The 13,999-nt window shown below is 46.6% G+C and overlaps 1 long non-coding RNA gene and 1 pseudogene across 2 annotated transcripts; both read left to right on the top strand.

The window, feature by feature from the left end:
- Window positions 1-7,715: 7,715 nt before the first annotated feature.
- On the top strand, window positions 7,716-8,671 carry LOC141942073 (uncharacterized). Of its 2 annotated transcripts, none has more exons than XR_012628511.1 (3): window positions 7,716-7,853; window positions 8,125-8,227; window positions 8,411-8,671. It is a non-coding gene; the product is annotated as an uncharacterized LOC141942073 (long non-coding RNA). The 2 variants fall into 2 exon arrangements; XR_012628512.1 differs by having other exon boundaries at window positions 7,723-7,889.
- A 333-nt stretch (window positions 8,672-9,004) lies between these two features.
- On the top strand, window positions 9,005-13,133 carry LOC141941987 (uncharacterized; annotated as a pseudogene).
- The last annotated feature ends 866 nt before the right edge of the window (window positions 13,134-13,999 follow it).

Genomic DNA, 13,999 nt, shown 5'->3' with positions numbered 1-13,999 from the left:
GAACCCTGAAGACATCCTCCATTTCCTTTAATATACCTTCTTCCTTAACCCTGTGGCAGCAAACAGCCACATCTGGATCTTGCTACTCCCAAGTGCAGCAGATTTTTGATTGTTCACTTTATTTTTCCATCTTTCCTGATCAGTTTTTAGTTTGGATGCTATCTAGGAAAAACAAATAGAAATTATTAAGTGGCTCACATTTAGCTTTCCACTTATTTATATTTTTGGCTGGTAGATTTGTCATCTGTAGTGCTCAATATTAGTTATGCTACATTTAACACTATCCAGATCCATTCTTTTCATTTAACCACTCTTCTCCAGAAAATAATTGTCTTGACAATTACACTGATTTCTATTGTTGGTAGCCCAACTTGCAGAAGCAACAGAATCCAACTGAAACAACTGCTGAAATAACAGCAGGATGTCACCAGATAGTGCAGGTTTGTCTGCCTCTCACTTTCTGAACCAGACTATAGCAAATACAGTCACTTCATCATCCTTCCCATAGCTCACACTCACCATTTATCTTATATTTGTACGCTCAGTACTTCTTGCTCTGTTGTATAACACTACCTGCACTCCCTCTTCACAGCGTGTCTCTATTTGGATAGTGTGTATTTCAGGGTAAGAGCAAGTCTTCTGCCTCATGAGTTATTTTTCAGGCTGTCATAACACTACAAGCTAACAAAACAACAAGAATGACTCTCACTCTTGAGATTGGTGTGACCTCATCTCCTTCTACAATCCTTGTCCTTTTGGGTTCATTCCTCCTGAGCAGATGTTCAGCCACTGCTATTCAGACTTTTTACATCTGAACGCCTCATAGCCAATAAGGATAACAAAACACCCTGAAATCAGTGTTTGGCTGGTGAAGTCCTTCTAACACAACTGCGGTCTCTCCCTCCTTGAGGAATTTCTGTGACGCCCACTGAGAAGCACTAAGATCTCAGACACAGCAGCTGATGCAGATTTTTTTCTAGCTCTGAAATCCTCTCTTTGAACCCTCCACAGGAAGAGTAGTTCTTTCAGCTGGACGAGAAGATCCCATCTGTTTATTTGGCTCAGTTTTCTACAGCTCCCACAACCCTTCTTCTGCCTAAACAGCTGAAACTTCAGGAACAGTAATGAGAATGAAAACTATTCCTTTTATACTCTTGAGTGTTCATGCCAGAGCTTGTAATACTCTAAAATGCCGAGCCACCTCTGAAAGCTGCTCACCAAAAATTCAATCCCCCATGTAACAGTAACTTCAAAAATATTTTGAAAAATATGCCAGAAAATGTTTTCTGTATGTCTCAACAGATATGAAAAAGATACTAAGCCACATCTGAATAATGCAGAACTGTGACATACAACTCTTCCTTGCACATCTAGGAAAAGAGTGCCAGAAGTTCAAATAAGTTTTGAAAGGTATAGGTATTGCTTGGTAAAGTCTGAAAGCTATATATGCAATGGAGGAGTAGGAGGAAAACAAAGGGATGCAAGCCTGTATTATGCAGGTATATCTAGAAAGTTTTGATGTGAAAACTAAAGGACAAAATGAAGGAAGCCCATGAAGGTATGTAAACAAGGAATGACATAGCCAAAGTTAGATGGAAAGAGGAAGAAGAAGCAAAAGAGGCAAAGAAACAAGAGGCAGAAAGGATTTAAGGTGGCAGCACAGCCAATCATGAACACACACATATACTTGCTCAGTACTGTAGACCTCCTATTGTCACATCTCACAGTGACAATCAGCAGTCTAGAAGCCATCAGGATTGCTGTACTACATTTCTGTGGGAGAAACAGGGATCAAGTTAAACTGCAACAATACTTTTAAGGAGTCCTTAACTAAATTCCTGACAAAAAAGGACACAGTTACTCTGACAGAACACTGATGTAATGGAGCACATCTGTCAGGTTTGTTTCTACACTGCACTGCTGAATTCCATACAGGATCATTCAGGAGGAAGAGAGTTACAATTATTTGTAATAGTTTTATGAGAGAAAAATACAGCACTTAAATATATGGTATTCAAGGACATGGCACTTGGCATTTTTCAGAATCCTTTTTGTAATTTCATGTTCTGTTTCACTAAACTGCTCTTACATTTTTTATTGATCTAGACCCAACCATGTGTTGCACTGATGGGCTTCATCTCAGAGAGGAGCTGCATTTCACTGGCAGGTGAGATACCTGTTAGCAATTCATTTATTTTACATTCATCGTTCATTTTATACTAATGATTTACAGGCCAAATTCTATTTTAAAATTACTTATATATTTAATAAAAATGCAAGTAGTCTCATAACAGTAAAGTCCATGCTGGCATGTGAGAAACAACATGGTACCAGGATTATAAAACAAAGATGGTTTCTGGGATTCTGAGTGCTTGAGAAACCGCCTCGCATTTCAGATCTTGAGCTTATTCAGTACCTAAACTCTGTCTCATTGTCACAAGTCAAGATTCCACCTACAAAATCCTTATTATCCCCTCCACACTTATGAAGAAAGAAAGAGCCTATAAAAACATGTGTTGGAAACCAGATAAAAAGGAAAGCTGGATTCACCACAGCAGCCAGAAGTCATCTAGAGCTGTAGTCAGGAGCACTAAAACAAACAGCCAAGAATGCCAGTGAGTACTTTGTTTCTTTCCAGAACAAGTCAGGGTTCACTTTAATCAGCCACAAAAATCATTTCTAGAAGGGCAGGATTCATAAGCTGGTTTTCATACACTTATCTTTAGCATCAGTCCTAAACAGTTTAGCTAAGGAAGTAATTTCAGTAAAATAATGACAATAGAATAGAAAGCTGTTACCACTTACGGGAATTAACTAGAGATGTTTTGCAATAATATTATACCAACACTTGCATTTTTCTTTCACTAAAATTGAGTGCATAGAAGAAAGGATCCACTTTATGAGAATACATATTTAAAAATAAATTCCGAGGTGTTTAGTTCTCTTTGACATTCCAGTAATTCACATTAAGGACATAGTTAAGAATTTAATGTAATAGTGAACATTTCCCCAGTTCATCTTTTCAGCATGTTATGTGATTCATTTTCTTCAGTTTGATATTGTTTAACTTTCTGCTTGAATGCACAGAATTAAATCCAAGAAAAATATAGAAGCTATTTCAGAAAAAGAAGACAGTTACATAGCTTAATTAAATGGATGAAATTATATTTAAAAAAAAAAAAAAAAAAAAAAAAACCAAAACCAGTTTCATCCACGCTACAACAGAGTAGTTTTCCAATGATTTGGACTTGGAACAAAGCAGACCTAAAACTTCTAGTGCTGGAAAAGGACACATTATCTGGGTTTGCTTGGACAGGGAACTGAGAGTTACCCATGCAGAGAATCACAGAGACAGATGCTGTGATGAAGACTGCTTCTCTGAGCTGAAAATGGAGTTTGCACAGAGAAGGGAGGTTTACAACAATGTCTCTGGGCCATTTGAGGAATGTGTGTAAAGTGTTTTCAAGACAACTGACTTTCCATCACAGTGAGCTATTGCAGACTCCTTAAGGGAATATCAGAGGAATACAGGTCCTGTTGGCCCTGCTGAAGTAGTCAAAATTGATGTTTAAAAGCTGACTCTGACCTTGGTCTGAGATTTACAGAACAGCACACAGTAAAGGAAAAGGCTTAACCCCTTGACAAACAGGATTGTGTCTTTGATGACAGATTTCAGCTGAGTATCAACCCAGATACATATCTCGGACTGGTTTGTCCTGGAAAATCTAAAGCACACCTGAATAAAAGTTCTTTAATTTAAGGTGAAATAGAGTATAAGGTACAATGAATCTCTCCGAAAATGAATGTATAAGATCCAGAATTATGCTTTCTCTTTTGTTACTAAAAGAAAGTAAAAGAAGAAATAGGATCCCTCCATTGTTTACAAAACCATACTGGGGCAGACACCAGACACAGAGAAGGTTTTGTGTCACCAACCAAGCAACAGTCAGGCATCTCCAAAGCCATCTTGATTTGGAAGGTTCCTGTGCTATCAATTCCTGACATTAACCCAAAAGTGCTTTACCAGCATGGACCTGGATCTTTATAAGGCCAACAAGATATTAAACTATCAAGACCTAATGCAAAATAAAACCTTGTAGACGCAAGTAGAGCTAGTAGGATTATATATAGCGTTAAGGTACGTTTGTGCCTCTTCACAAGATCAGGCTGTAGCTAACTGCTGTGCTATGTACCACAGGAAGCTTTGGTTTGCCATCACCATTAAAATGGCATAGACAGATGCCTTCAAGCCAATTTTGCCTTCTCATCACATTTCTCCCACTTCTTTGGGACTGAATCTTGTCATTAGGGGGCCTGTATAGTCTCTTGCAAAACAAGACAGCTGATTTTAACCTCTGGATAGAAGATCTCCAGTTATCTTAGATCAACCTTGGCTGAACTCTGTTATTTAACACACAGAAGCAAGGGAAAAAGTCAAGATCTTCAGGAGGGTGAAATGTAGAGTGGTTCCCACCAAAACAGAAATAGGCAATGTACTAGGACTGATGTTAGTATGCTCAAGTACTATGGTACCTCAGATGAAGCTACAGGCAAACCTTGACTATTTGGAAAAGCATTTATATATTCTTCTATTTTTATTCTGTAATATTTAATAATCACAAAGTTGTGAGGTTGTTATAGATATAAAACTGACTGCTAAAAAGAAAGAAAAAACTCTTTCTAGAAAGTAGAAAATGCTAAATTTCACAGATGAGAGCAGAACTGTACAGAAATCTGTAACTGGGGGAACTTTTGAATAAGGTAGTACCTGAGCTTGTTTTTGTTTCCTGCTACATTCTTCAGAAAGACATTATATCACTGCTTCTCTTCCAAATAGACAGGGAAGGAAGTTATTCTTTGATTGAGCACCTGTCCAAGATATCTGCTATGATGTGGTTAATTTACTAAAGCACTAAATAGTGCTGGGATCTGGATTAATTTTCTTCTAAATGAGGAAAAGCATAGTTATAGCACAGATATAATAGGTTCCTGATAACTAATCTCAATCAAGAAATTTAGGATTCTTAATTGCTTGTCATTCTCAAAACTTTAATTGGGTTTTGTAGTGCATCTTTCTGAATGGGACTATAAATATACATAAATATTATATCCAAGAGACAATTATTATTGCTTTTATAGTTTGTTAGATAAGCACAAAGGATCTATTAATTATATTATTTATATTATCTCAATGAAGATAAAAGGTCAGTCAAAGGGCAGCTTCTATTTTAACTAAAAAGTAGCCTACAGACAAACAAAAACCCCCCAGTTTCAAAATTATTTGCCTCCCCTACATAAAATGTCCTAAATGTATTTAAATTAGAACCGAAAGATGAGTGTACATGTACTTTTTACCACGGCAGACAAGAAAGGGAGTGTTTAAGGAGACTGTTAGTGGTGGTTTACAATTAGTGTTAGGTTAAAGAGGAGTAGTGGGACATAATTTGTTGACCAGTATGCTGTTGGATGTTCTCAGCAGAGACAAAGGTATATTATACTAAAGTAATTAAATCAATTTTGGAAGAGTTACGGGTCACCTACCTCAGGCTTCAGCTTGTGCTGTAGTCTAGTTAAACATTTAGGAAAATATGAGTTTATGATTTGGATATATTGTTGGGATAGTGCAGACTTACAAAACCAAGCATAAAATCAGGATCTGCAGATACTAGCAGTTATTTTCATTTTTTGGTCTTTATAGTGGTCCCAAGAATATGTTTAAGGTTCTGTTAAATATAAGATCTTTACACATTTTTAAATATAGAGAAGTAGGCAGAAAGTTAGCAGAATTCAAGTTACTCAGACCACAACAGCACGGAGTGGAGCATTGGCCATAAAATATACTAATGGAGTATCTTTTCAAATAGGTTCAAGTTTGTCATAATACAAGTTAGGACTTACAGTATATACTATACTTTGGGAAAGTAAACATCTGTAATTTCATTTCACTGGTGGATTACGCATATCTGCAAAACTAAAGATCAGTGAGGAGGGATAATGGATATGCTTAGTTTGTATTTAAGGCTACAGCTGGGGTTAAGTTTAAGGACAGAAGTAGGAACAAAGAGAACTGGGAAAGCAGAACTCGCATTACTCATGGATCTTCTAACCCTCAGAAACAGAGAGGGAAGGAGTGATGAAAAGAGCTAATAATTATATTAAAACCTGATAAAAGTATAAATCATGTAATTCAGGGTTGGACTAGGAGCAAAGGAGGAAATTAAAACTTTATGAACTTAAATTGATGGATGCTGAATACCTCAAAAAAAAGGTGTGATGGAATTGTGCAGATAGAATTGTTTTTCAGCATTTTCACCTACAAACTGAATTGCAACTGGTATTGCAACAGTATTCTGGGCTGCATTGAGAAGTGTGGCCAGCAGGGCGAGGATGGGGATTCTCCCCCTCTACTTCGCTCTCCTAAGACCCCATCTGCAGTGCCATGTCCAGCTCTGGGGCCCCCAACACAAGAAGGACATGGACCTGTTGCAGCAGGTCCTGAGAAAGCCAAGACGATGATCAGGAGACTGAAGAACCTCCCCTGTGAGGACAGGCTGAGTGAGCTGGGGTTGTTCAGCCTGGAGTAGGCTCTGAAGAGACCATATGGCAGCTTTCCAGTACTTAAAGGGGGCCTACAGAAAGATGGAGAGGTGTAAACTGAAAGAGGGTAGTTTAGACATAAGGAAGAAATTCTTTACTGTGTGGATGGCGAGACACTGGAACAGGTTGCCCAGAGAGGACATTGCGGCTGCCCCCTCCCTGGCAGTGTTCAAGGCCAGGTTGGACGGGGCTTTGAGCAACCTGGTCTAGTGGAAGGTGTCCCTGCCCGTGGCAGGGAGGTTGGAACTAGATCATCTTTAAGGTCCCTTCCAACTCCAATCATTCTAGAATTCTAGGACTCTATGACTGGACTCTGTTGCCCTGCTCCATGGCTGGAGCAGTAGTCTCAAGGTGCAGACTGGCTTGCCCTCCTCCCTGTCCCCAGGGTGAACAGAGGATTTACACCTCTCTGTCTAAGGATTTTAGTTTTGGCTGTGGTCTGCAGCCTCTTGACAGTCACATTGCCCACTTCTTTCCAAGCAGGATAACTTCATCCCATTTAGGCTCTCTCTACTGGCATAGCCCAAAAAAAGCAAATACACCGGTGTCACGGAGTAGCTAGGGCAATAAGAGTAGGAGCTGGAGGGAGGAGAGGATTCCTCTGGCAACCATTGAGATCAGCTTATTGCAGCCTTGCAGATGAAACCTCAAGGAGACTGTAGCGTGACTGAAAAAGGGCAGCATCTGCAATTCCAGAAGGTAATTCCCAAAGCCCCTGTCAGTGCACACTCAGAAAGCAAGCTGCAAAACCTGCTCCTTCCTCATTTTTCTTCCTTTTTCTGGCCTTGCCCTGATTTTTCTCAGGACTCTGGTTATGGACCTTCGTGCCCCAGCCTGGCTCTTGGCTGGTGGGATCACTGCAGCACCAGCAGGGTTGGTGTCGCAACTGTTTGGGCTCTAGTCAGCCCCTTTCCCCAAAAGGAATCCAAAGCTGCAGCCCCATGGCCAGCACTTCCCCTTCTGTGGTTTCCTTGCCTTCTCTAGCTCAGCAAAACTGGGTGATCCTTACATAATTTCCCCGGTATGATGCACCCATTTTCTTTCCTTGAAACCCTGTGCCCACCCAGCAGCCATGGGATAAAAGGAGAGCAGCTGCAGCAGGGACCGAGCATTGTGCAGAGGAGATCCCTGCAGTCACACCAGCTCCAGCCCCACTGGTGGTTCCCTCGGCTCCCACAGCACCATGAAGGTCCCTGCAGCCACCCTGGCCATTCTGCTTGTCATGGCCACCTGCTCCTCGGCTCACCTCCTTCCTAGTGAGTCCAGCACTACTGTGTCCTCCAAGAAGCCAGGTTTGCTGTCCCTCCCCGGGAGAAAGCCCCGACCCCATTGACGGGACCCTTGTGTCCATGGGAAGGGCTGGGAGCGGGTGGTCATCACCAGGGCTGGGACTCAGCCTCGGCGATGGAGGCTTCCAGGGGATGTCCCTGGGGACTACAGCACAGGTGATGGTGAATACCCTGGGAGCCCAGGCAGAGCCTCTGCCGCAGTGTGAGGTCTCACTGGGGCTGTTCTCTGCTCCCACAGAGGTCACCTCCTGCTGCGTCAGATACGTGTCCCTCATCATTCCGCGTGGTGCTATCTCCTCCGCCTACATGACCAGCAACATGTGCTCCCTGCCAGGGGTGATGTGAGTGCCCAACACTGCTGGGGCTCTGGGTGCAACAGCCCGGGAGTGCCTCAAGAGTGTCTGAGAGTGGCTGGGAGGTGGAAGGGGGCATGGCCGGGGACACCCAGAGTTCTGCCAGCGGGACTCACCGCAGGCACCCCGCTGCCCCAGCAGAGCGCCCTAACATTGGTTTTCTCCCGGCAGCCTGGTCACCAGGAAGGGGAAGGAGCTGTGCGCAGACCCCAAGGCACCCTGGGTGCAGGCGTATCTGAAGCATTTCCAGACCCTGGAGAACTGACCCTTCCCCACTGCCACCCCAGTGCAGTGGGCTCAGCCCTCAGCACCAGACACACAACAAAGTGCTTGAGCTGCATCCTTCTTCAATGGGAAAATTTATTCTAATTGTCACACATTTGTTAAACTAAATTTTGCTTGCTAAGAAAGTGAAAGTTAAAAAATTATTTAAAAGGTATCAACTTGCCTGTTAATGAGAAGTCAGGGCTTTTAATGCTTAAAGAAATTGTCTGGATTTTCAAGCCCGTTGGGTGTCTTTGAAGTCCATGCTGGAGCCCCGACACGAGAGAAGGGACACACAGGGACCCCCTGGCCCCCACTGCACCCTGGTTTCACTGCTTCCCCCTGGGCAGGGCGGCCTGGCCCCATGGCAGCTCCTGCAGTGCTTCCCCCTCCCCAGCCTGGGCTCAGCTCCTGCCCTGAGCATGACCCAGATGGCCCTGTGGAGTGACGCTGGCATCTCACCCAGGGGTGGCCCATTTCTCAGGGCCCTCCCCACACAGCATGTGTGGAGCTGAGTCACAACGCCCCCGAGCTGGGCAGCCCCGCTGGGCATCCACCACCAGCTCAGGGATGTGTTTGTCTCAAACACTGGAGGATCAAGATGGTCTTCAACCAAACCAACATCCTCATGCCCTGCCATCTCCTTCACTACAGCCTCTTGCAGTGATGGAGCTGAGGTCTGGGCGCTGCAGGGTGCCACAGCCCCTCCCGCCCTGTCCCACAGCGCTGCTGGAGGAGCAGGCAGGACTCTCCTGTGCAGTATCCCCACTCAGAATGAAGCGTCAGGTCCCCAAGGAGGAAGGTGAGCACAGAATAAGCCCCCCAGCACCTGCCAGAGGAGATTTTGACCAGTGCCCGCCCATGCAAGCAGAGGCCCCCACACCGTCGGAAGGTGTTCAGGCCTCTCCCCTATTCTGCTCCCAGCACTACCCCCATGGGCACAGTGATGAGGGTGACAATCCCTCTGTCCCCTGGCACTGTGCTGGCTGTGCTGGCGGGCTGACTGTGGCTCAAGGTCACTGGGCAGTTGTACCAGCACAAGAGGCTCTGCATCCACGAGAACTTCCTGGTGAGTCCTTGGGGCCTGACACCCCCAGCCCCCAGGCCTACACCGCCAACAGCCCCCAGCACACACCCTCTTTTCCCCTCTTGCACTACCATGCCAGTGGGTTGACCTAGAGAGGGGCCAGTGAAGAGGGTTTCTACAGCTACCTCTTCCCCAACACCCAGACTGAGCTGAAGTGGGTGGTGTGGAAGGAGACGTCAGGGGGACATGTGTTACCACCACGGTCCCCATGTCCTGTGGCCATCTCTGCACAGGCCAGCGACCTCCCCCCCAAGGATGCTTTGGCAGCCATCTGCAAGTAACTCACCAAATCCTCGTGTATCCAAAAAGGCCCATTTTTGCAGAATTTGGAGATCTGAGAGGGTACACAACTCTATGAGTGGTCCGGTGTCACTGGCCAGGCAGCCCACCGAAATGTCATGAGGCTGTGCTGAGCAAGGGCTAACCAGGCTCCCCAGGGGCGTGCGGCACTGACATCAGCTGCCTCTCTGCCATCCCCAGAGGTGCTGCACCTGCCAGCTGGGAGGCACCTCAGTCACCTGCTGGGGCTGGTGATGCCCCCAAAACATCCACTTCCCCTGCGGCAGCAAGCGATGCTGCATTTCCCGTTTTTTGGGGGAGTTCAAGCGAGATCATGAAATAATAGAGTTCTCTATTCTTAGAGAGGCCAGGAAAGGGCTAAGCAAGACTGACATCCTGGACTTCCAAAGAGCTGACTTTGTCTTGTTTAGGCACCAGCTTGACAGGATCCCTTGGGAGATGGTCCTGAAGGGTATAGGGGTCCAGGAAGGCTGGGCGCTCCTTAAGAAAGAAGTGTTAATGGCTCAGGAGCAGGCAGTCCCCAGGTGCTCTAAGAGGAGCAGACGGCAGAGAAGACCACCCTGGCTGAACAGGGAGCTTAGGCTGCAACTCAAGGAGAAAAGGAGAGTTTACAGTCTTTGGAGGAAGGGGCTAGCCACTCACAGTGATTACAAAGAGGCTGTGAGGCTAGGCAGGGCGGAAATCAGGAGGTCCAAAGCCCAGCTGGAAATTAATCTGGCTTCAGCAATCAAAGATAACAAGAAATGTTTCTATAAGTATGTCAATAGCAAAAGAAAGACCAGGGAGAGTCTCCACCCCCTGCTAGATGCTGAAGGAAACTTGGTAACAAGTGATGAGGGGAAGGCTGAGGTACTTAATGCCTTCTTTGCCTCAGTCTTTAATAACAAGACTAGTTGTATTGAGGAAATCCAGCCCCCTCAGCCAGGTGATAGAGACTGGGAGAACGACCCCCCCGCAATCCAGGAGAGAGTCAGTGACCTGCTACACCACATAGACACACACAAGTCTATGGGACCAGATGGAATACACCCAAGGGTGCTGAAGGAGCTGGCTGGGATGCTCGCCAAGCCGTTTTCCATCATTTACCAGCAGTCCTGGCTGACCGGGGAAGTCCCGACAGATTGGAAACTGGCCAATGTGACGCCCATCTATAAGAAGGGTCGGAAGGATGATGCGGGAAATTACAGGCCTGTCAGCTTGACTTCGATACCCGGGAAGCTGATGGAGCAGCTCATCCTGAGTACCATCTTACAACACATGCGGGACAACCAGGGGATCAGGCCCAGTCAGCATGGGTTTATGAAAGGCAGGTCCTGCTTGACAAACCTGATCTCCTTCTACGACAAAGTGACCTACTTATTGGATGAGGGAAAGGCTGTGGATGTAGTTTACCTTGACTTTAGCAAGGCCTTTGACACCGTTTCCCACAACATTCTTCTGGCGAAACTGGCTGCTCGAGGCTTAGATGATCGCACACTTTGCTGGGTAAAAAACTGGCTGGATGGCCGGGCCCAGAGAGTTGTGGTGAACGGAGTTAAATCCGGTTGGAGGCCGGTCACGAGTGGTGTCCCCCAGGGCTCGGTTTTGGGGCCACTCCTGTTCAACATCTTTATTGATGACCTAGACGAGGGGATCGAATGCACCCTCAGTAAGTTTGCAGACGACACCAAGCTGGGTGGGAGTGTTGATCTGCTCGAGGGTAGGGAGGCCCTGCAGAGAGACCTGGACAGGCTGGAGCGATGGGCCAAGGCCAACTGTATGAGCTTCAATAAGGCCAAATGCCGGGTGCTGCACTTGGGCCATAACAACCCCCAGCAGCGCTACAGGCTTGGGGAGGAGTGGCTGGAGAGCTGCCAGTCAGAGAGGGACCTGGGGGTGTTGATTGACAGCCGGCTGAACATGAGCCAGCAGTGTGCCCAGGTGGCCAAGAAGGCCAATGGCATCCTGGCCTGTATCAGAAATAGCGTGGCCAGCAGGGACAGGGAAGTGATCTTACCCCTGTACTCGGCACTGGCGAGGCCGCACCTCGATTCCTGTGTTCAGTTTTGGGCCCCTCACTACAAAAACGACATTGAATTACTCGAGCGTGTCCAGAGAAGGGCAACGAAGCTGGTGCAGGGTCTGGAGCACATGTCGTACGAGGAGCAGCTGAGGGAACTGGGGTTGTTTAGTCTGGAGAAGAGGAGGCTGAGGGGAGACCTCATCGCCCTCTACAACTACCTGAAAGGAGGTTGCAGAGAGCTGGGGATGAGTCTCTTTAACCAAGTAACAAGTGATAGGACAAGAGGGAATGGCCTCAAGTTGCGCCAGGGAAGGTTTAGACTAGATGTCAGGAAGTATTTCTTTACAGAACGGGTTATTAGGCAGTGGAATGGATTGCCCAGGGAGGTGGTGGAGTCCCCATCCCTGGAGGTGTTTAAGAGTAGGGTCGATATAGCGCTGAGAGATATGGTGTAGATGGGAACTGTCAGTGCTAGGTTAATGGTTGGACTAGATGATCTTCAAGGTCCTTTCCAACCTAGTTGATTCTGTGATTCTGTGATTCTGAGTGCAGCCACCCATCAGGGCCGGAGCCAGGGCCAGGGCAGAGGAGGGCTGGGGCTAAGCTCTCACCTCCATCCCAGAGGTCCTTCTGCTGGAAGCACCGGCAGGTACAGAGGGTGCGAGCGGTGCAGCAGGACCTGTCCCCCTGCCCCACCTGCCAGGAGGCCCTGGCGGGGCGGCCCAGCTACAACACCCTGGTCTGTCCCGCCTGTGCCAGCACCTGGTTCCACTGCCGCTGCATCCAGGCAGGCAGCATTGCCCCCGGCCCCTGACATCACTCCTGTCGTCACCCCAACACCCAGCTCTGGGAGAGCGAGCGGGAACCCCCCACCACTGATGACAGCTCTGTCCCAGGGCCAGGCACTGTGCTCTGTCCTCCACCACTTCTGCTGCCCACTCTGCCAAGACATGCAGACCTACCAGGCGCCGATGTTTTGCCTCGGCATCAAAATTCCTGAACAGGTCGACACACTCCCCAGTGCCTCCCTCCTGCTCTGTGACAGCCAGTCCCCTTCTGCCTCCCTGGCTGTGGCGGGGGGTCCCCCTCGCCCCTGGGGCTGAGCATCCCCCAGGTCACGCAGGGATGCTGCCTGGGAGGAGGATGGGACCTTCAATGACCTTTACCAGCAGCACAGCTCCTGCAATGCTGTCCAGTGCCTGTGCCTGGCAGGACAGGAGCAGTTGGAGGAGAAGGGGTGAGTGCGGGTGGCTCGGGTCCCCACAGCCCCAGTGAGGACCTTAGAGCAGCCTTCCAGTACTTAAAGGGAAAGATGATAAGAAAGTGTAGGGATAGGACAAGGGGTAATGGTTTTAAACTGAAAGAGGGTAGATTTAGACTAGATATTCTGACCTGATGGTGGTGAGGCACAGGAATGGGTTGCCCAGAGAAGCTGTGGCTGCCCCCTCCCTGGCAGTGTTCAAGGCCAGGTTGGACGGGGCTTTGAGCAACCTGGTCTAGTGGAAGGTGTCCCTGCCCATGGCAGGGGGGTTGGAACTAGATCATCTTTAAGGTCCCTTCCAATCCAAATCCTTCTAGATTCTATGATTCAATTCACATTACAAGTGAGAAACTCTTAAATGTTGACTTTGGAGAAGTAGAGTGAGAAACATGGCTTAGAAGAGAAATTAGGCTGTTGGGTTTTTTTTTTATTTTTGCAAAATAGAACTACAGTCTGTTTCTGTATAGTGTTATTGTTATGGTTATGTTTACACTTCTGGAAGTAAAGTCCTAAAGAATGTTTACTGCAGGCTGCTCAGACAAGTAAAATGAGGGAGTTAGTTGGAAACATTATGTTTTTTGGTTTAATATAGATAAACCTGTCTTGGGTTATATTCCGGCTGGGAGGACAATTAGGATTAGGGTTTGGAGAATGAGAACTTTTCTCCAAATAAAGAGTTAGGTAGGTCAGTTTATTACTGCTCAAACTGGGCTTTGAAAGATGAAGTGCAGTGGGACAAAGATGTAGAAATACTCTGGGAGAGGTATGTCTCCCAGTGAACTGGATATTATTAAAATTAAGATTTGGGCTAGAATTTGGAGAACAAAAGGTTGAAGTGTGTTTGTT

Source organism: Strix uralensis, chromosome 4 (assembly GCF_047716275.1).
Source record: "Strix uralensis isolate ZFMK-TIS-50842 chromosome 4, bStrUra1, whole genome shotgun sequence".
NCBI classification, from domain to species: Eukaryota; Metazoa; Chordata; class Aves; order Strigiformes; family Strigidae; genus Strix; species Strix uralensis.
This window is presented reverse-complemented; position numbering and strand designations above follow the sequence as displayed.